General features: G+C 46.1%; 1 long non-coding RNA gene across 1 annotated transcript; it reads left to right on the plus strand.

The window, feature by feature from the left end:
- The first annotated feature begins 1,979 nt into the window (after window positions 1-1,979).
- LOC127581415 (uncharacterized) lies at window positions 1,980-6,668 on the plus strand. The gene is made up of 3 exons (XR_007957952.1): window positions 1,980-2,196; window positions 3,946-4,005; window positions 6,241-6,668. It is a non-coding gene; the product is annotated as an uncharacterized LOC127581415 (long non-coding RNA).
- The last annotated feature ends 13,572 nt before the right edge of the window (window positions 6,669-20,240 follow it).

The following is a 20,240-nucleotide window of genomic DNA, read 5'->3' on the forward strand; positions in this document are numbered from 1 at the left end:
GCTGTGCCCGTCGGTCTCAACCCCGGCTGTGTCCGTCAGTCCCCTCACAGGATGTGTCCGTCTGTATCCCCGGCTCTGTCCTTCCTTCCCCCACGGCTGTGTCCTTTCGTTCCACCCCAGCTGTGTACTTCTGTCTCCCCCGGCTGCGTCCTTCCATACTCCCCGGCTGTGTCCCTCACTCCCCCCCCGTGTGTCCGTCTGTCCTCCCCGCCTTTGTCCGTCCGCTCCCCCCCCCCCCCCCCGTATATAGACACCCCCTGCTGTGTCCGTCCATCCCCGGCTGTGTCCGTCTCCCCGGCTGTTTCCTTCCCCCCCCTACAGTGACTAACCCCCTCCCTCGGCTGTGTCCGTCAGTCCCCCACGGCTGTGTCCGTCAGTCCTAACCCGGCTGTGTTCGTCAGTCACCCCCCCCCCCGGATGTGTACAACTGTCCCCCGCGCTGTGTCCGTCTGTCGCCCCCGCCTTTGTACGTCCGCCCCTTCGTCTATGTCCGTCCGTCCACCCCCTGCTGTGTCCGTCCACCCCTGACAGTGTCCATCCACCCCCGCTGTGTCCGTCAGTCCGCCCGGTTGTGTCCCTCAGTCCGCCCCCGGCTGTGTCCGTCAGTCACCCCCCCCCCCCGATGTGTCCGTCTGTATCTCCGGCTGTGTCCTTCCGACCCCCCCGGCCGTGTCCGTCAGTCCCCCCGTCTGTGTCCGTCAGTCCCCCCCCCCCCGGCTGTATACTTACGTCCCCCCAGCTGTGTCCTACAGTCCCCCCGGGCGGTGTCCGTCCGTCCCCTTCCGGGACTTGTCTGTCCGTCCCCCACTGGCTGTGTCCGTCCACCCCCGGCTGTGTCCGTCCTACTCCAGGTTGCGTTCGTCCGTCCACCCCCACGTCCGTGTCCGTCCGCACCCTCCGGCTGTGTCCGCCCCCCTCCGACTGTGTCTGTGCCCCCGGTTGTGTCCGTCCGTCCCCGTCCGCCGACTTTGTCAGTCCGTCCCCCCGGCTGTGTCCGTCTCCCTCCGGCTGTCCGTCCGTCTCCCCACGGCCGTGTCCGTCCGTCCCCTCCCCCGTCTGTGTCCGTTCGTCCCCTTCCCGTCTGTGTCCGTTCCCCCCAGCTCTATCTGTCTGTCTGTCCGACTATCTCCCTCTCTCCCTTCTGTGTCTCGCTGTTTGTCCATCCATCGCTCTCCGTTTGTCCTCCTATATTTATCCCTCTACCTTCATCTATCTCTCCATTTATGGCTCTCCCCTTTTTTCTCCCTCTATCTCCCTCTCTCTCTATATATCTATCTGTCTCCATCTATATCTTTCACTATCTGTCTATCAATCTACCTCTCTATATCTCTCTCTCTCTGGATCTCTATATCACTATCTCCCTCCCTCTATCTCTTTCTCTGGCTTGGTTGTCTCTATCTCTCCATCATAGCTCTCTATCTGTTTCTCTCTATCTAGCTCTATCTTTCTCTCCTCTCTATCTCCCTCTATCACTATATATCGAACTCTTTCTATCTCTCTCCCGATCTCTATATCTCTCGATCTCTCCACCTCTCTATCTACATCTCTCCCTATCTCATTCTCTTATTTTTACCTATGCATTCTATCTCTTTTGCTCTCTATTTATCTCTCCCTGTCTCTATCACTATATCTCTCTCTCTCCATATCTATCTATTTGTCTATATCTATCTATCTCTATATCTATCCATATCTATCTATCTATCTATCTATCTATCTATCTATCTATCTATCTATCTATCTATCTATCTATCTATCTATCTATCTATCTATCTATCTATCTATCTATCTATCTATCTATCTATCTATCTATCTATCTATCTATCTATCTATCTATCTATCTATCTATCTATCTATCTATCTATCTATCTATCTATCTATCTATCTATCTATCTATTACGCACTCTTCCCCAAATCACAGAGCCACACAGGATCAGTTTACCTTCTCACTCTGGCAAACAATAACCATTAAAGGCAGAAAATGCAGCAGCAAGTTGTGGGCTCCTGCTGTTGCCCATTTCCCGGGTCCGGAGCCAAGGAGCCGGTGTCCACGGGACTGATGCAGCACCGTCCGCACCGCAAGAGTCCGCTCAGGGAAATGGGCTCGGGGCTACATCAGAAAAGGTTGGATGACCCTGTTCACACAGCCCCAGGCCGGCAGTGCCCAGAGTCCGGCTCTGGGGGAAGGAAGCAGCGGCGGTAAGGAGAAGGACTGGTTTCCCATCACTGGGGAGTGGGACAGCGGTATCACGGTCCAACTGGGGCTGGGTCTCACTGATCTCTGACCGTCTCTCTCCGGGCTCTGTTGACGGGGAATATGGAGCATAGAACAGTGCAGGGACAGCTTCTTCGGCCCTCTGTGTCTGTGCGGTACCATGATACCCATCCGAACTAATCCCACCGGCCGGCACATGGTCCACATCCCTCTGTTCCTGTCTGTTCATGTGGCTGACGGAAAGGTTCTGAAACGTTGTTGTCGGATCTGCTTCACCACTTACCTTGGCACCGCGTCCGAGGCACCGACTTCCCTTTGTGTCCAAAACCTGCTTCGTCCATCTGCTTTAAACTTTCCGCTGTCAAAGTAAAGTTCCAAACTCTGAGAAAGTGACTCTGACTATTTACTCTATCCATACCTCTCATAATTTTATATACATCTGTCAGGTTCCACTCATCCTCCGACACTCCAGAGAAAGCAAGCCTGGTGTGTCCAACCTCTTCTTATTGGCACATACACTTTAATCCAGGAAACGTCCATTCTGCGCCCTCTCCAGAGCATCCACATGCTTCCTGTAATTAGGCTAACAGAACTGCACAAAATACTCCAAACGTGACAGAACTGTAGGCTTCTACAGCTGCAGCGTGACTTCCCGACATTTATACTCACCACCCGGCCGTCGAAGACAATATGCCGTTTGTCTCTTTTTGCAACTTACCTACCTCTCCTGCCATTTTCAGGGAGCTACGGACTTGCACCCCAGGTTCTCTCTGTACATCATTGCTCCGAAGCGTCCTGCCGTTTACTATATACTTTCCCCTTGCGGTTTACTTCCCAAAGTGCACATCTTACACTTGTCCGGGATAAACTTTATCTGACATGTCTCTGCTCAGTTTCCCAACTGGTCTTTGAAAACCTCTTTCACTATACACAACTCCGCCAAATTCTGTGTCAGCTACAAGCTTTCTAATCAACTTACTAAATTATATGTCACACACAATAGAGGTCCCGGCACTGATCCCTGCGGAACAAGACTGGTCACAGACCTGCAGTCAGAGTAACACCCTGCACTACTGCATTCTCTCTTCTATGGCCAAACTACCAATTCTCCATGGATCCCATGTGGTTAAGTTTCTGGATCCGCCCAAAATGAAGGAATCTTGTCGGAAGATTCAGTAAACCCCATGGTATGTACTGTCCACTGTCAGAACGCCATCGATCATCTTCGACCCCTCCTGAAAAACCTTAATCATGTCTGTAAGACTTGGCCTCCCCCGAAGAGCCCTGCTGACCATCCCGAATAAATTGATGCTTTTCCAGATGAGAGTGGATCCTATCCAGAGGATTTTTCCCACAATTTCCCAACCACTTATGTAAAGCCCAAGGGCCTGTCACTTCCTGACTCTATTTCCCTTCTGAAACAGAGGAACAACATTGGTGATTCTAACAGATACAGAGAAAAATATAACCAAACTGGTGGCAGGGTGTCACTTCGGGCTACAGGTCATGGGGTTTCTGCTGAAACGCAGAAGGAATGGTTGATGGGATCATTGTCGTTGTTACCGGGCACAGACTTAGTAGCAGCTGGAAACTAGTAACTTGTTACAACAGTTCTGTTTGTACAGAACAGGGTGTGATTCAGAACAAGCATTGTACCAAGGAGTGGTCTAATGATAAAACTGTGGGTTTAGTTAATGATTATCTGTAACCAGAGTGTGTTCATTTTCCTGCAGAGCCCAGAACACAGCCTCACTGGGACTCGCTGGGAACATCATCTGGAGACTCGGTTAAAGGTAGGACCCAGTATCTTCTGAAAAACAAAATCAAAATGCACAGCGCTTTTATGAACTCTGCAATGAAACCGGGACATTATTAGGTTAATGAATAGTGGATCTGTAACAAATTCCCTCTTGGCATTAGCGAAATTCTTCAGATCAATGAATAACCTTTCTGACCATCTCCCACCGGAACCTGGTGCTGCGGGAAGTGTTGTTGAAAATGTCACATATTTCGCACAGTTAGGAATAAAGAGTAAAATCTGGGGAGGTGGAAGCTTCCCACAGCCTCAAACCGTCCCCACCCCAGTGCATCCAGCAGCAGGACGCTGACCCTTCCACACTCTGGGCATCATTGCTCCTGGAATGAGGGAACTGAAGTTTCAGTTTATTTATTCTTTGGCTGGCGAGATCGACACTATCTGTCTATCCCCGATTACTCTTCAGTAGGGAGGTACTGGATGTAATTAGGAAAACTGGCTAAGTTGCTGTTAAAAATGAGGGGAAACGTAGGGAGGTGAGGCTCCCTGTATATCGGCTGTTGATGAGACCTGTTGTGGATCGCTGCATGCAATATCGCTTTTCTTCTGTCAGAAAGGATGTTAATGCGCCCGTTGTAGCTCAAATGAGGTTCAGTTGAAAGATACCTGTACTGTGTGAGTTCTGTGAGGAAATGCATGTCAACCTTTGCTTGTTTTTACTGATTTGGAAGAATTAGAGGTGACTCTGTTTTGTGCTCTGGTGTTGGATGAATCGGGGGGAAACTGTACCCGCTGGTGTTTAGTAGAGTGGGTTGAGCACTTGTTAAGAACATAAAATATCATGTAGGGTCTTGACAAGGATGGGAGAATGCGTTTACGGACACAGAAGAAGATAGATGAGACGTTTTTCTCGGTGTTGGACAAGTATGTCTTTGGGATTCTCTTCCTCAAAGGAAAGGAGAAGCAGAGTTTTTTACCAATGTGTTTAATTCCGTAATGAATTGAGGTGTTGCAGGCGGTCGCAGGACTAAGGGGCTGAGATCACAGACAGATGAGCCGTGATCACAGTGACTGACGGAGCAGGATTGAGGGGCCAAATGTCCTGCTCCCAATTCAATGTGCCAGCAGAAACCTCTGAAAAAAAGAGACCCAGTGAATTTAATTTTCAGAGTTTTTAGATCACTCAGTAATGACACATGGTTGATGGATCTGTAAAGTCAATGTAATATCAAGGAAATACACCAACAGGAAGAAAGTAAATAGTCATAATTTTGTCTGATTTTTGCTGCGAGATGGTAATTATTTTCAGTAAGTGAACACGTAATTGGCAATAAAGCACATTCTTATCTTCATGTGGACTTTACACGAAGTTATTTCCAGGAGAGGATAATCTCTGCACAGTTGTTGCATTGCCCATTATTGTCATGACCCCACTGGGGATGGATTCATAAAAGGTCTGATGTAGAGATTAGTGCAGCTGCAGGCAGTGAGTGCACAGTTAAATCTGGAGAAAGGTATGTTCCGTGTTCCAAAGAAAAGATTATTCCAAACGTGCAACATTTCACCAGAGTTCACAGTGGCCTTCCTTCTGCTGTCTCTGTCCAATAAATCCACAGCGAACTTTGTCCTCAGCTGTCGCTGTGGTTTATGGTCTGACAATAAACTGGTTGCAAGGTGAACAATAAAACGAAGCGAAGGCACCAAAGGAACTGAACCAGGATTCGGGTCGTGACTTTTCTCTGAATCAGATCGAATTGTCGAGAGAAACGTAAACAATTGTCAACGTGCACTGAAGTGGTAATTTTGGATCGAACAACAATTTAGAAATATTTGATTGAATAAGTCTTTGTGTGTTTCAGTACAAGTGTAAGGGAACAGGGTGTGAAGGTCTGCACTAATAAGGCTGTAGTCCACGTTTGTGAGTGTGTTATCAACTAAGCTTTACCCAGGGTGTGTTCACTTACTGTTGGGTCCCATAAAATTCAGTTTCTCCAATTTTCAGGACTCAGCACAAGGTCAGGGAACAGACAATACTAGGCAACATTATGATGTTTTAATAGGCACAGTTGTCATGGCAGTAATTCCAGTATTGAAAGAAGTTCAATATAGCCGTTACAATCATGTAGCTTTATGGATCTGCAAGAAAATGTGTTTTTTGTTTGCAGAAACTTGAGTACCTCTGACAGAGGTATTCAATGTAAACTTCCTGATGTAATCTCACCGGCTGTCGACAATAACTTTGATATATCTTTGTCATTTATAAATCTCTCAGCCCCCCCAGACCAGTTATGAGAAAGGATGAGATCTTGAGATCTGAAGATATTTACCGCTGCACCACAGGGCCTAATTATGGCCGATTACCCTGTCTCCAGCAACAGGGCGTCACTGACAAGGTCATGGATAAAGCACCATCAGGATGAGTGTGGGGAAATCTGGAGAGAGCCGGTGGCGAAGAACAATAGTTGTAAAGAACTGGAATGCTGTAATCTATACATATTAATCGCGATGAACAGATACATTCGAACAGAGCACAGTGTCATGCTTCCATTTACAGAAACGATATTGATGCTGAGCAGAGCGCACAGAACTGTCTCACAGGGAGGCTCTCTGGCGTCAAGGAGAGGGCACAGAACAAACAAATAATTAAATTTGCCTCAACAGAGGGAATGTATTGAGGGACGATCCAGCTCATGTCCTTAACATTACAGCATTCATTTATCTTGAACAGCAATAACTTAGAAAATTCTATTATTTTAATCATCGGAGTTTTTCTTTTTTTCAAAAAGAAGTTACGAGTTGATAGATTGGTGAAACCATTACTAACTTAAAAGGTGAAATGATTCAACAGAAAGAAAATAAAACTCGGAGATACACGAAGTATAATTTCACTTTTTCCTCTGATGTGAAAATTGAACTTTGCACTCATTAATTACAGGACAAAATTATCTCAGCCCAGAACTGTAATCATTAACCAGGGCCTTATCTCCAGGAGGTTCCTGTACCAGTTACACTATGTTTCTTAACTGCAAGAATCCAGTCAGGACACTGGGATCGGATTCGACTTTTAAAAGTATTGATGCTAAGATTAACACAGCTGCAATCTCAATGTGTGCATTCAGGGTCTGGGGAAGTAACAGGCAGTGTGCAACAGAGAAAAAATAACATTTCAAACAGCATTCATTGCCCCCTAAATGCACCCTCCATTGGTTCCTGGCCAATCTGGAGTTTATTGTTGGGTGATAAATGGGTTATTTGGTGAACAATATAATCAAGTTGAGGCATGATATCATATCAGGGCACAGCTCATGGTGATTCTTATGAAGTGCAGATCGAAGGGCCGAGGGAAGCATAATCACCATTACCAGACAGGACTTAATGAAGGTGGGGAAACGGAGAAATTTATTCCAAAGATCCGAATTTCTCAGAACAGAGTGTGATTCAGAACAAGCCCTGCACCTTGGAGTAGTACGTGGAGGCATCAAATGAAAAAACCGTGAGCTTGGTGAATGATATCAAATGCAGCTGAAATTTACCCAGAGTCTGTGCATTTACCTGCAGAACCAATAACGCTGACTCAGTGGGATCAGGATCAGGAGACCCCATGCAAATTAGGACTCTCAAAAGATAATGTTTTCAAAGTGTTAGTCTGAATCGCGGTCACTTCACAATTTCAAGGAACTGTTCAATAGGGTTCAGAAATTACTGAATTATTGCACTAATACTGAATCTGTAGCATGTTGGTTCTTGAAATAATTAGCAATTTTCTTCCATTATATAAATTAAAAAATACTTTGCACCAAATACCGCCTTTAACCAATGTTGTTGGAAATATTATTGAAGAAGTTCCATTTCCGCTGTTACGAACCAGCAACAAACGAAACACACTGACACATGATTCAGTGTAAAAACTATTTTATTAATCACTGCTTATGATAATTCAAAAAAGAGAAGTAAAAATGTTAGTATGTTAGAATTCAAAAATGTTAAACCTTGAACATTAACCCCAAAAACTAAACTCTTCGTGTGTGTGTGGCAAAGTCCCAAACTCCAAGTCCAGGAATGGTTCTTAAAGTTCAGTTCCACAAGCCATAAGGTGAAACATGAGCAAAGACTTCTTCAACAACCACCGTTGTCTGAAGATAAGACGTAGATGTAGAGAAACATAGAGAGAGTAATTACGAAGTCCAGATTTTCCACGATGAAACCCAAACAAAACCTTAGTGTTGACTCGGTAGTGACTTCCTCACCCCGAAAAGCATCCGAATCGTGGCCGTCCACACAGAAATACCTGCTTCCTTTTACAGTTCAGCAACAAAGTGAACTCCACCGGATTACTTCCAATTTCCATACATGGATTTCAGTGGCAGACACAGTTATTGTTTCTCATCCATCGATAGAGAAACTAGCAGACTGGTGTCTCTATCCCTTCTCTCTCTCTCTCCTCTCCCTTGGACTTCTTCAACAACGTCATTACGTCCTTTATCTCCTATTGACGTAAGCACGCTACACACAGACACACAGACACCCACACCCACACAGACACAGACACAGACATACACACACACACACACACACACACACACACACACACACACACACACACACACACACACACACACACTATCTGAAAGGGACTTTCACAGAGTCCGTAACACCGCGCAGTTATGAACAAAGAACCAGAACCTGGGAATTTTGAGTACCGCGCAGCTCCGACCATCTCCACACCGCCGTGTTTCCAGCGGCGGGAGGCTGACCCGTCCACCCTACTTTACTCAGACTCTGGGTTCACAGAGTGGACCGAGTCACCTTGCACCTTGTTTTGTTTATTCGTTCGCAGGACGTGGGCATAGCTTGCAAGTTCGGCCTCATTTACTCATCTGAACTGCCTTCGAATTGAGTGGATTGCCAAGGCATTTCTGGGATGATGGTATGAACCAGCCCCATTACTGTTTTTTTTGGGGAGGATATAGTGTTCCTGATATGGAGAGAAAAATCACTTACTGATAGGACAACTGATAGGGCATTTTTTTTATTCACACCGGACTAACTTCATTATCACCATTACAATCGGTGGGTTTTATCATAATATAATTTATTTAAACCAATTTGTTGTTTGTGGGCATTGCTAGCAAGATCCAAAATTGCTGTTCAATTGCAATCGGTTGTCGGGGACTTGTTAAGGAGAAGAAGGTAGCGTACGTGAGGTATAAGCAGCAAGGTTCAGACAGGGCCCGTGAGGAATATAGGGTAGCGAGGAAGGAAATTATGAAAGGTCTGAGGAGAGCTAGAAGGGGACATGAAAAGGCTTTGGCTAGTAGGGTGAAGGAAAATCCCAAGGCCTTTTTCAAGTACGTGAAGGGTAGGAGGATGGCTAGGGTAAAGGTAGGTCCGATTAAGGACAAAGGTGGGAGAGTTTCCCTGGAGGCGGCGGAAGTTCTCAATGAGTCCTTCTCTTCGGTATTCACCAAGGAGAGGGGTCCTGATGACGCGGAAGGGAGTGCTGGTAGGAGTGATGTTCTTGGGGTTGTAGATATCAAGAGAGAGGATGTGTTGAAGTTGTTAAATAATATTAAGACAGATAAATCTCCGGGGTCTGACGGGATTTTCCCCAGGCTGCTTCTAGAGGCTAGGGAGGAGATTGTTGAACCACTGGTAAGGATCTTTGAGTCCTCGTTGTCCACGGGGATGGTGCCGGAGGATTGGAGGGTTGCGAAGGTTGTCCCCTTGTTCAAAAAAGGTAATAGGGATAGGCCAGGGAATTGTAGACCGGTGAGTCTCAAGTCTGTGGTGGGTAAGCTGATCGAAAGGATTCTAAGGGATAGGATTTATGAACACCTAGAGAATCATGGACCGATTAGGTACACACAGCATGGCTTTGTGAAGGGAAGATCTTGCCTCACAAGCCTGATAGATTTCTTTGAGGAGGTGACCAGGAAGATTCATGAGGGCAGTGCGGTGGATGTGGTTTACATGGATTTTAGTAAGGCGTTTGATAAGATTCCTCATGGTCGGCTTCTTCAGAAGGTCAGAGGGAAAGGGATCCAAGGAAGCTTGGCTGCGTGGATTAGGAATTGGCTTGCATGTAGAAAGCAGAGTGTTGTGGTGGAAGGATTGCCCTCGGATTGGAAGGCAGTTGACTAGTAGTGTCCCGCAGGGATCGGTTCTGTGACCTCTACTTTTTGTGATATTTATAGATGACTTAGATGAGGGGGTGGAGGTCTGCGTTAGTAAGTTTGCGGACGACACTAAGATAGGCGGTGTTGTGGATAGTGTGGAGGGCTGTCGGAGCTTACAGAGGGATATTGATAGGATGCAGAGCTGGGCTGATTAGTGTGCAGATGGAGTTCAATCCGGAGAAGTGTGAGGTGGTACACTTTGGAAGGACAAACTCCAGGGCAGAGTACTGGGTAAATGGCAAGGTACTTGGCAGTGTGAAGGAGCAGAGGGATTTTGGGGGTTCATATTCACAGTTAATTGAAAGTTGCCTCACAGGTGGAAAGAGCAGTTAAGAAGGCCAATGGGATGTTGGCTTTCATAAATCGCGGGATTGAGTTTAAGAGCCGTGAGGTGATGATGCAGCTTTACAAAACTCTAGTTAGGCCACACTTAGAGTACTGTGTTCAGTTCTGGTCGCCTCATTATAGGAAGGATGTGGAGGCGTTGGAGAGGGTGCAGAGGAGATTTACCATGATGCTGCCTGGATTAGAGAGTATTTTATATGAGGAGAGGCTTAAGGTGCTAGGGCTGTATTCACTGGAAAGGAGGAGGATGAGAGGAGACATGATAGAGGTATATAAAATACTGAGAGGAATAGATAGAGTAGACAGTCAGCGCCTCCTTCCCAGGGCACCAATGCTCAAGACGAGAAGACATGGCTTTACGGTTATGGGTGGGAGGTTCAGGGGAGATGTCAGGGGGAGGTTTTTCACCCAGAGAGTGGTTGGTGCATGGAATGCACTGCCTGGGGCGGTGGTGAAGGCAGATACATTGAACAGGTTTAAGAGCTTGTTGGATAGGCATATGGAGGAGTGTGGGATGGGGGGATACGCGGGAGGAAGGTTTTAGGTAGTGTGAGGGTGGTTTGATGGACGGCACAACATGGTGGGTCGATGGGCCTGTTTTGTGCTGTATTGTTCTATGGTTAACATACATAGGACCAAGATTTGGAAATTAGCTCCTTCAAGCCTGTTCCGCTGTTGACTGGGAGCGTGGCGGATCAATTCGTAGCCTCAGCTCCACTTGCTGACCTGATTCCTAGAACGCTCCAATCCCCACAAGCATGAGCAATTTATATACTCAATAACTGAGCCCCCAGAGTTCTCTGGAGGACACGAATTCCAAATATTCACCACCCACTGCGAGATGTTCCTCCATCTCGTGATCAAATGTAAACTCTATATGGTGAAGAAATCTTCCGTGAAGTAAATATTTTCTTAACATCTGCAATGTGAATAAAGCCGGCAGAAAGTCCGATATGTTTCAGTGAGATCGCCTCTTACTGTCTGTATGAAATAACCGACCTTGATCTGTTACAACTGTTGTGATGAAGGAGTTCCCTTCGTGCTATAGGACGGGGATTTCCAGGGTTTGGACCTGTCAGTAATGAAGGGATTTACACATATGACGAAACAGGACAGTGCCAAACTTGGAGGGGAACCTGAAGGCGGTGGCGGCATTTTTGGACTGAGACCTTTGTCCTTTTTTGAGGTACAGGCCGCGGATGCCGTCGGAGTAGCGGGTAGTGTAACCACTATGCAAACAATAAGGAATGGGAAGACAGATTATTAAAGTAACCTTGCAGAAAATAGAAAAGAAAAACCGTAAACGTTTCTATAATTATATAAAGCGGAAAAGAGCGGCAAAAGTGAACGTAGGTCCCTTGGAAGATGAGAAAGGGGATACAGTATTGGGTAATTTGGAAATGGTCGAGGTATTGAACGACTATTTTCTGTCGGGTTTTACCGTGGAGGATAAGCCTAACACGCCAAAGAGGGATGTTGTGGATGTGGTCGGAGGTGAGGATCTCCATACAATCGCAGTCACTAAGGAGGTAGTGATGGGAAAACAAGTGGGCATAAAGGTAGACAGGTCCCCTTGGTCCTCACGGGATCCATCCCAGGGTACCGAAAGAAATGGTGGAAGTCATCGGAGACGGATTTGTGAGAATTTCCCAAAGTTCTCTGGACACTTGGCAGATTCCGGTAGATTTGAAGACAGCGAATGTCACACCACTGTTTAATAAAAGGATGGAGGCAGAAGGCAGGTAACCATATACCAGTTAGCTTAATGTCTGCAGTCGTGGAAAAGCTTGAAGCTATCATTAAGGAAGAAATAACGGGACAACGGGATAGAAATGGTTCCATCAGGCAGACAGCATGGATTCAGTAACTTACAAACTTATGGATTCAGTAATTGACAAACTTACTGGAGTTCTTTGAGGATTTAATGAGCTCAGTGGATAGAGGGAAACAGGTGGATGTTGCATAGTTGCATTTCCAGAAGCCATTCGATAAAGTGCCGTACAAAAGATAGGATGCATGGAGATGGGGGTAAAGCATTAGAATGGATAGAGAATTGGTTAACCAGTAGAAGGCAGAGAGTTGGGATAAATGGGTGTTCTTTGGTTGGTAATCAGTGGTGAGCGGGGTGCCACAGGGGTCGGTGCTAGGCCGGAATTGTTCACAATATACGTTAACGAATAGGAAGAGGGAACCATGTGTAGCACATATAAGTTTGCCGATGGCACTAAATTGAGTGAAAAAGCAAATTGTGCAGAGGATGCAGAGAGTCTGCAGAGAGATATAGATAGGTTAAGTGAGTGGGCAAGGGTCTGGAAGATGGAGTACAATGTTGGTAAATGCCAGGTCATCCACTTTGAAAGGAAAAATAGTAGATCATATTATAATTTAAATGGAGAAACATTGCGGCATATTGTGCAGAGAGACCTGGAAGTGCTTTTACATGAATGGCAAAAGGTTGGTTTGCAGGTGTAGCATGTTATCAAGAACGCAAATGGAATGTTGACCTTCATTACTTGGGAGATTGGATTTAAGAACAAGAAAGATTATACTGCCTTTGGAGGCGGTGCGGAGCAGGTTCACCAGAGATGAGGGGTGAGTTTATGAGGAGAGATTGAGTCCCCTGGTACTATACTCGCTGTAATTCAAAAGAATGAGAGGGACTCTTATAGAAACATATGAAAGGAATAGATAAGAAAGAGACGGATAGGTTGCTTCCACTGGTAGGTGAGAAGGGAACAAAGGGACAAAGCCTCAAGATTCTGGGGAATAGCTTTAGGACAGAGATGAGGAGCTGTTTTTCCCAGAGAGTAGTGAATCTGTGGAATTCTCTGCCCAGGGAAGCAATGGAGGCCATCTCACTAAATATATTTAACACGCAGTTGGATAGATCATTGCATAATTGGGGGAGTATGAGTTATGGGGAAATGGCAGGAAGGTGGATCTGAGTCCACGGCCAGATCAGCCATGATGTTATTCAATGGTTGAGCTGGCTCGATGGGCCACATGACCTATTGCTGCTCCTATTTATTATGTTCTTAGGAGAATAACTATGGCTCTGTAGACCAATGGTGTAGGGAATAAATGTTCCGTAGAGGTTGAGTGCCAAGTAAGCGGGATGATTTGTCCTGGGTGGTGTCCACCTGAGGTGATCGGGAAAGATTTAATAGGGATTTGAGAGGCAACTGTTTCACCAAGATGGTGGACCGTATATGGAATGACCCGCCAGAGGAAGTGGTTGAGGCAGGTGCAATAACAACATTGAAAAGACTCTTGGTATGTACCCAAGGCGGGAAAATGGTATTGGTTTACCTGGACATATTTTTCAGCATGGACCATTTGAGCCGAAGGGCCTGTTTCTGTGCTGTATGACTCCAGAACTCTATGACTTCTTGAGAGCTGGTGTTGCACTCATCCAGGAAAGTCCTTTCTTTTGATTTGTAGACAGCTAAACAACGTTGGGATGTCAAGTGGTGAGTCACATGTCGCGGGTAATTGGACGAACTCCCTGTCTGCCGTGATGGGATTTCAACTAATATATCATGTTGTTATTTCATAAGCATAAGCACTGTGCTATGCTGTCCAAAAGAATTAGGATCACCTCTTAAATTCACAGATTTATAGTCAGATCGAAACCATTTACACCATTGTGCTCCTGTCTCTCTGTGAAATATCTGTCAAATCAAATCCCACAGTGGAATTTCTCCCACAACTGTGAATCAAACATAGTAAGTTGTGCTTGAAAATTCTCATGCCCATATACCCTTCACTTTGTTGGTTGTTTCTCCTAGAATCACTAGACGTGGACAAAATAAATATCGGAAATTCCCTGCGGACACTGAGGGAATCTGTCCACTTAAGTTACTGGCTCCCTTCCCAGAGCTCTATCCCTCTGTTTATTTGCTTGAAAAGAAACGGACGATTTTGAAAATCGTTGCTATGCATCCCTTTAATATTTCCTGTTCCGCGAGCAATGATGCTGGTTTGTTCATAGCAGTCCCTGGGTGCAGGTTTCGGTGAGAGCGTGAGAAGCGGCATTGCAGCAACTCGTCATTGGGTCTGGTTGAAGCGGCAGATATCAGTGGAGCTTGGAACATGATGTTAAAGGTCCAAAGGTAATGTTAGCGCGAGAGAATGAAGCTAAGTGGTGAACAGCTGACAATTGTTTACATTGTGGACTTCCAAAATGTCAAGGTTATTCCAGCTAAACTAGTAAGTTGCTGAGCAGAGGTACGGCAGGGAAGTTCACTCCCCTGAAGTGAAGTGTAGAAAGTCCATGACACCACCCATGCTCTGGAAACCACACTTGCAGGATCTATCATCAGCTGCAGCAGTCCCAGCGCCGGGATATGGAGTTTGAACAAGTGGTTGCAGTAGCTGCTCCATAAGGCAAGGTTGAACAAGGTGGTCACCGTGCTTCTTAGGAATGGATCACCGGAAAGGAAATAGGTGACACTTAGACGAGAAGGACCAGGCCTCTTGACGATTCTGAGCTCATCTGGGTCACCAACCAGTACTCGGTGCTAAGTGTTAGTGGGTGTTCTGGCTTCCCTTCGGAGTGCAAAAGAATAGGTGCAGAACACAGCCGATGGCTCTGCTGGACAGTGGGGTTTTGGGGGTGGAAGAGGAAAGAGAAAAATGGTTGTGGGGGCAGCTGGGAAGGCATTTCTGAGACTGCAGTTACCACTCCAGGAGACTATGTTGCTTCTCTGGTTGGGGGTTCAAATGACACAGTGTTGGACAGAGCATTCAGAAAGGGGAGGTCGCGGTCCCGATCGATACCCATGACGTAAATGCAAAGAGAGGTGACGGCTTGCAGGGGGAGTTCATGGAACCTGGAAAGACGTTAAAAAGCAAGACCTCAAATGTAGTAATCTCCGGATTACTACCAGTGCACATGGCAACTAGTACAGAAAAAAAAGATAGTACGTTGAGTGGGTGGAGGACCTGAGAAATCTTCAGATTCTCCACTCTCAGGGGTGACGTGAGAATCGAACCTGTGACTCTCGATTAAGCCCGGTGCAGTTATAGGACGGCTTGTTTCTGGGTCCGAGGGTCGGAGGACAACTGACTGAGCTATGGTGATGACTCGTTGCACCCAGCTCCACTTGGTCTAAATGTGCTCAGGGTTTCCGTCTTCACCACTCTGTGCATCATCAGCCCCCCACCCAGGTTCTCGGGGTTAGGGTATTGTATTTTTGATGACTTCAAGACGAAGGAAGTGGCCATTCAGCCCATTGTGCTGCTGCCAATCGAGAAACAACGCAACTGCCTGATCCAACCCTCGGAGACTACCGAGACGGTGCTGCTATGAGGCAACACTACCATGAGGTGTTTCCTATCCAAACTACTTCTCATATTCCTCAAATTCCGTCTTGGTTGACTCTCCTGATTCTATGGTCTACTGTCCTACCCAATCAGATTTTATCTTCTTCAGCACTTTGCCTCTTCCACTTATCACTTCCCAGCTTCTCAGTTTATTCCCTTTGTCTCCCTCTCGCACTCTCCTGCCTCCCACGCCTCACGTGGATTCACCTCTGCCTGACAACGTGCTCCTCCCCCTCCCCATCCCTTTCATTCTGTCTTCTGCCCTCTTCCTTTGCAGTCTTGATGAAGGGTCTCGGCCTGAAACGTCGACTGTTCATTTCTCTTCATAGATGCAGTCTGATCTGCTGAGTTCCTCCAGTACTGTGTATGTGTCATGTTACTACAGCCACATTGTGCTATCGGTGAGGTATGGATGTTTAATACGAACATACACATGAATAGGAGTACGTCCGTTGGTCCCTCAAACGGCTTGAGTAGCTCCAGAGAGCAGGTGCACAGTTACACTCTGGAGAAAGAAATCAGCTGCCTTCAGAACAAAAGATTATTTGAAATGCATAGCTTTTCACTTAGAGTTTAGGGTGCCCTTCCTTCTCTGGTCTCTGCCCAATAAACCCACAGCGAAGTTTGTCCTTTGCTATCGACAGGGTTTATGGTCTGATAATAAACATTAAATCTAACTGAGGGCATCAACCGAACCGAACCTCGTTGCAAGTCGTGACTCCTCTCTGAACACATAGAATTGACGGAAACGTAATCATTGTCACAATGCACTGAAGTTGTAATTTTGGATTGAACAATGTTTTCGGTATTTTTGCTTCAATGAGTCTTTGTGTGGTTCAGTGCAAACATCAGGGAACAGGGCCTCATGATGAGGGTGAAGTCCAGCTTTATTGATCACACCCTGCGTAAACTGAACTTTACGCAGGGTGTGTTTACTCACAGCGAGGACCCATAAAATTAGGTGCACGGATTCGCTGGAACTGAAATCAGGAGCTCAGCACGGACACAGACTACATAATTCCGACATTATGGCATTTTAAGGAGCAGAACTGGCACGGCAGCATTTCTATGGAGGAGTTCAATATTGTCTATACATTGGTATATTCATGATGGTTCTGCAAGAACATTGCTTTTGTTGGCAGAAATTAGATTCTTCTGGCAGAAATAGCTAAAATCAAACTTCCTGAAATAACTTCACTGGCTGCGGACAAAAATGTTAAAACCCATTGCACATTTAGCTCCCGGTTATGAGCAATGTCGACATCTCGGGATTTTTCATGCTGGACCGCAGGGCCAAACTGTAGAGCACGTTTGCATTAGAGCTATGGACCAAGGACTGACAAGTTGGGGTGAGACATTGTAGACAAATCCAGTGGATAACAAAAACGTTAGAAATATCCTTGCAGGCAGGTTTGCTCGGGTCGTTCAGGAGGGTTTAAACTAGATTGCGAGGGGGATGGGAACATGAGGGGTAGGTCAGAAGAAGAACTGGATGTAGAAAAGTCAGATCTAACATGTAGAGAGGCTTTCAGGAAGTAGGAGCAGAGTACAGGGTGTAAAAGTAGAAAGGTGGATGGGCTAAAATGCATTTACTTAAATGCTTGAAGTATCAGGAATAAGTGATGAACTGAGATCTTGGATAAGTACAAGGGACTATGATATTGTGGATCTTGCAGAAACTTGGCTGTCACCAGAGCAGGAATGGATATTGCATATTCCTGGATTTCAGTGTTTTAAAAGGGATAGGGAGAAGGGAGGAGAGGAGGAGGTGTGGCGTTACTGGTGACGGATACGTATACAGCTGCAGAAAGGGTGGATAATGGAGAAAGATCCTATCTAGAGTCAGTATGGGTGGAGGTTAGGGACAAGAAAGTAGCAGTTACTCTACTGGGAGTATTCTATAGGCCCCCCGGAAGCAGCAGGGATACTGAGGAGCAGATTGGGAGGCAGATTTTGGATAGGTGCAAGAATAACAGTGTTGTTATCATGGGATACTTCAACTTCCCGAATATTGATTGGCACCTGCTTATTGCCAAAGGTTCAGACGGGTCAGAGTTTGTTAAGTGAGTCCAGGACGGATTCCTGTCACACTATGTTGACAGGCCCACTAGAGGGAATGCCATATTAGATCTAGTATTAGGTAATGAACCAGGTCAGCTGACAGATCTCTCGGTGGGTGAGCATTTGGGGGACAGTGACCACCGGTCCCTTAACCTTTAGCGTTGTCATGGACAACGGTAGGAGCAGAGAGGACAAGAAGATATTTAATTGGGAAAGGGCAAATTATGAGGCTATAAGACTAGAACTTGAGAGTGTAAATTGGAATGACACTTTCAAAGAGAAATCTACTATGGAGATGTCGTTTACCAGGGATCTCTTGCAGGATGTTAGGGATAAATTTGTCTCTGTGAGGCAGAGAAAGAATGGAAGGGTGAAGAAACAATGGGTGACAAGACAGGTGGAAAAACTAGTTAGGAGGAAGAAGGTAGCATACATAAGGTGCAGCAAGGATCAGAAAGGTCTCAGGAGGAATCTCGGGTAGCAAGGAAGGAACTTAAGAAGGGGTGGAGGAGAGAAAGAAGGGGACGTGAAAAGGCTTGGTGAGTAGGGTTAAGGAGAATTCCAAGGCGTTTATCACGTACGTGAAGAGCAGTAGGATGTCGAGAGTAAAGGTAGGACCGATTAGAGATAAAGGTGGGAAGATGTGCCTGGGAGCTGTGGAAGTGGGTGAGGTTCTCAATGAATACTTCTCTTCAGGATTCACGAAGGAGAGGGGACGCTGAGGGAAGTGATAGCAAGAATAATGTTGTAGAGTATGTAGGTATCAAGATAGAGGATGTGTTGGAGCTGTTAAAAACTATTAGGATGGATGAGTCCCCGGGGCCTGAGGGAGTATTCCCCAAGATGCTCCGCGAAGCGAGGGAGGAGATTGCTGAACCGTAGGCTGGAATCTTTGAGTCCTCATTTTTCACGGGAATGGTACCGGAGGATTCGAGGGTGTTAATCAAAAAAGTTAGTAGGTATAGTCCAGGCAATTACAGACCAGTGCGCCTTACGTCTGTTGGAAAAGATTCTTAGAGATAGGATGTATGTGCATTTAGAGTAGCATAGACTGACTAGAAACAGCCAGCATGGCTTTGTAAAGGGACGATCATGTCCCACAAGCCTGTTCGGCTTCTTTGAGGAGGTGACCAGGAAGATTGAAGAAGATAATGCAGTAGGTGTGGTCTGCATCGATTTTACTAAGGCGTTTGACAAGGTTCCACATGGTAGGCTTCTTCAGAAGGTCAGAAGGCATGGGATTCATGGAGGCTTAACCGTATGGATTCAGAACTGGCTTACTTGTAGAAAGAAAAGTGTTGTAGTAGAGGGAGTGCATTCAAATTGGACTACTGTGACCAGCGGTGTCCCACAAGGATCGTTTCTGGGACCTTTACTTTTCATGATATTTATTAACCACTTGGTTGAGGGGTTAGAGGGGTGGGTTAGCAAGTTTTCAGACGACAAAAGGTCGGTGGTGTTGTGGATGGTGTGGACTGCTGTTGAATACTGCAGAGGGATATTGATAGGATGCAGAGCTGGGCTGAGAAGTGTCAGATGGAGTTGAATCCGGAGAAGTGTGAGGTGGTACACTTTGGAAGGACAAACTCCAAGGCGGAGTGCAGGTTAATGGAAGGTTTATGGGTAGTGTGGAGTAGCAGAGGGAACTGGGTGTTCGTATTCACAGATCACTGAAAGTTGCCTCTCAGGTGGACAGGGTAGTTAAGAAAGCTTATGGGATGTTAGATTTCGTAAGTCGTGGGATAGAGTTTAAGAGCCGCGATGTGATGATGCAGCGCTACAAAACTCTGGTTAGACCACACTTGAACTACTGTGTATAGTTCTGGACGCCTGTGGAAGGATGTGGAAGCGTTGGAAAGGGTGCAGAGGATATTTACCAGGATGCTGCCTGGATTAGAGAGTATGGATTATGAGAAGAGACTAAGGGAGTTAGGACTTTACTCTTGGAGAGAAGGAGGATGAGGGGTGACATGATAGAGGTATACAAAATATTAAGAGGATAGAGTCGACAGTTAGCGTCACCGATAATCAATTCAAGAGGGCATGGCTTTAAAGTAATCGGTGGTAAGTTTAAGGGAGATATGAGACTGAGGTTTTTCACCCAGAGGGTGGTTGGCGCATGGAATGCGCTGCCTTGGGTGGTGGTGGAGGCAGGTACGTTGATCAAGTTCAGTAGGTTGTTACATAAGCATATGGAGGTATTTAAAAATAGGGGGCTATGTGGGAGGAAGGGGTTAGATAGTCTTAGGCGGGGTTTAAATGTCGGCACAACAAGTTGGGCCGAAGGGCCTTATGTGCTGTCTTGTTCTATGGAACTACAATATTAAAATCCATCCATACTAATCACGATTAACAAATACAATGG

This window comes from Pristis pectinata, chromosome 21 (assembly GCF_009764475.1).
Source record: "Pristis pectinata isolate sPriPec2 chromosome 21, sPriPec2.1.pri, whole genome shotgun sequence".
In the NCBI taxonomy this organism is placed as follows: Eukaryota; Metazoa; Chordata; class Chondrichthyes; order Rhinopristiformes; family Pristidae; genus Pristis; species Pristis pectinata.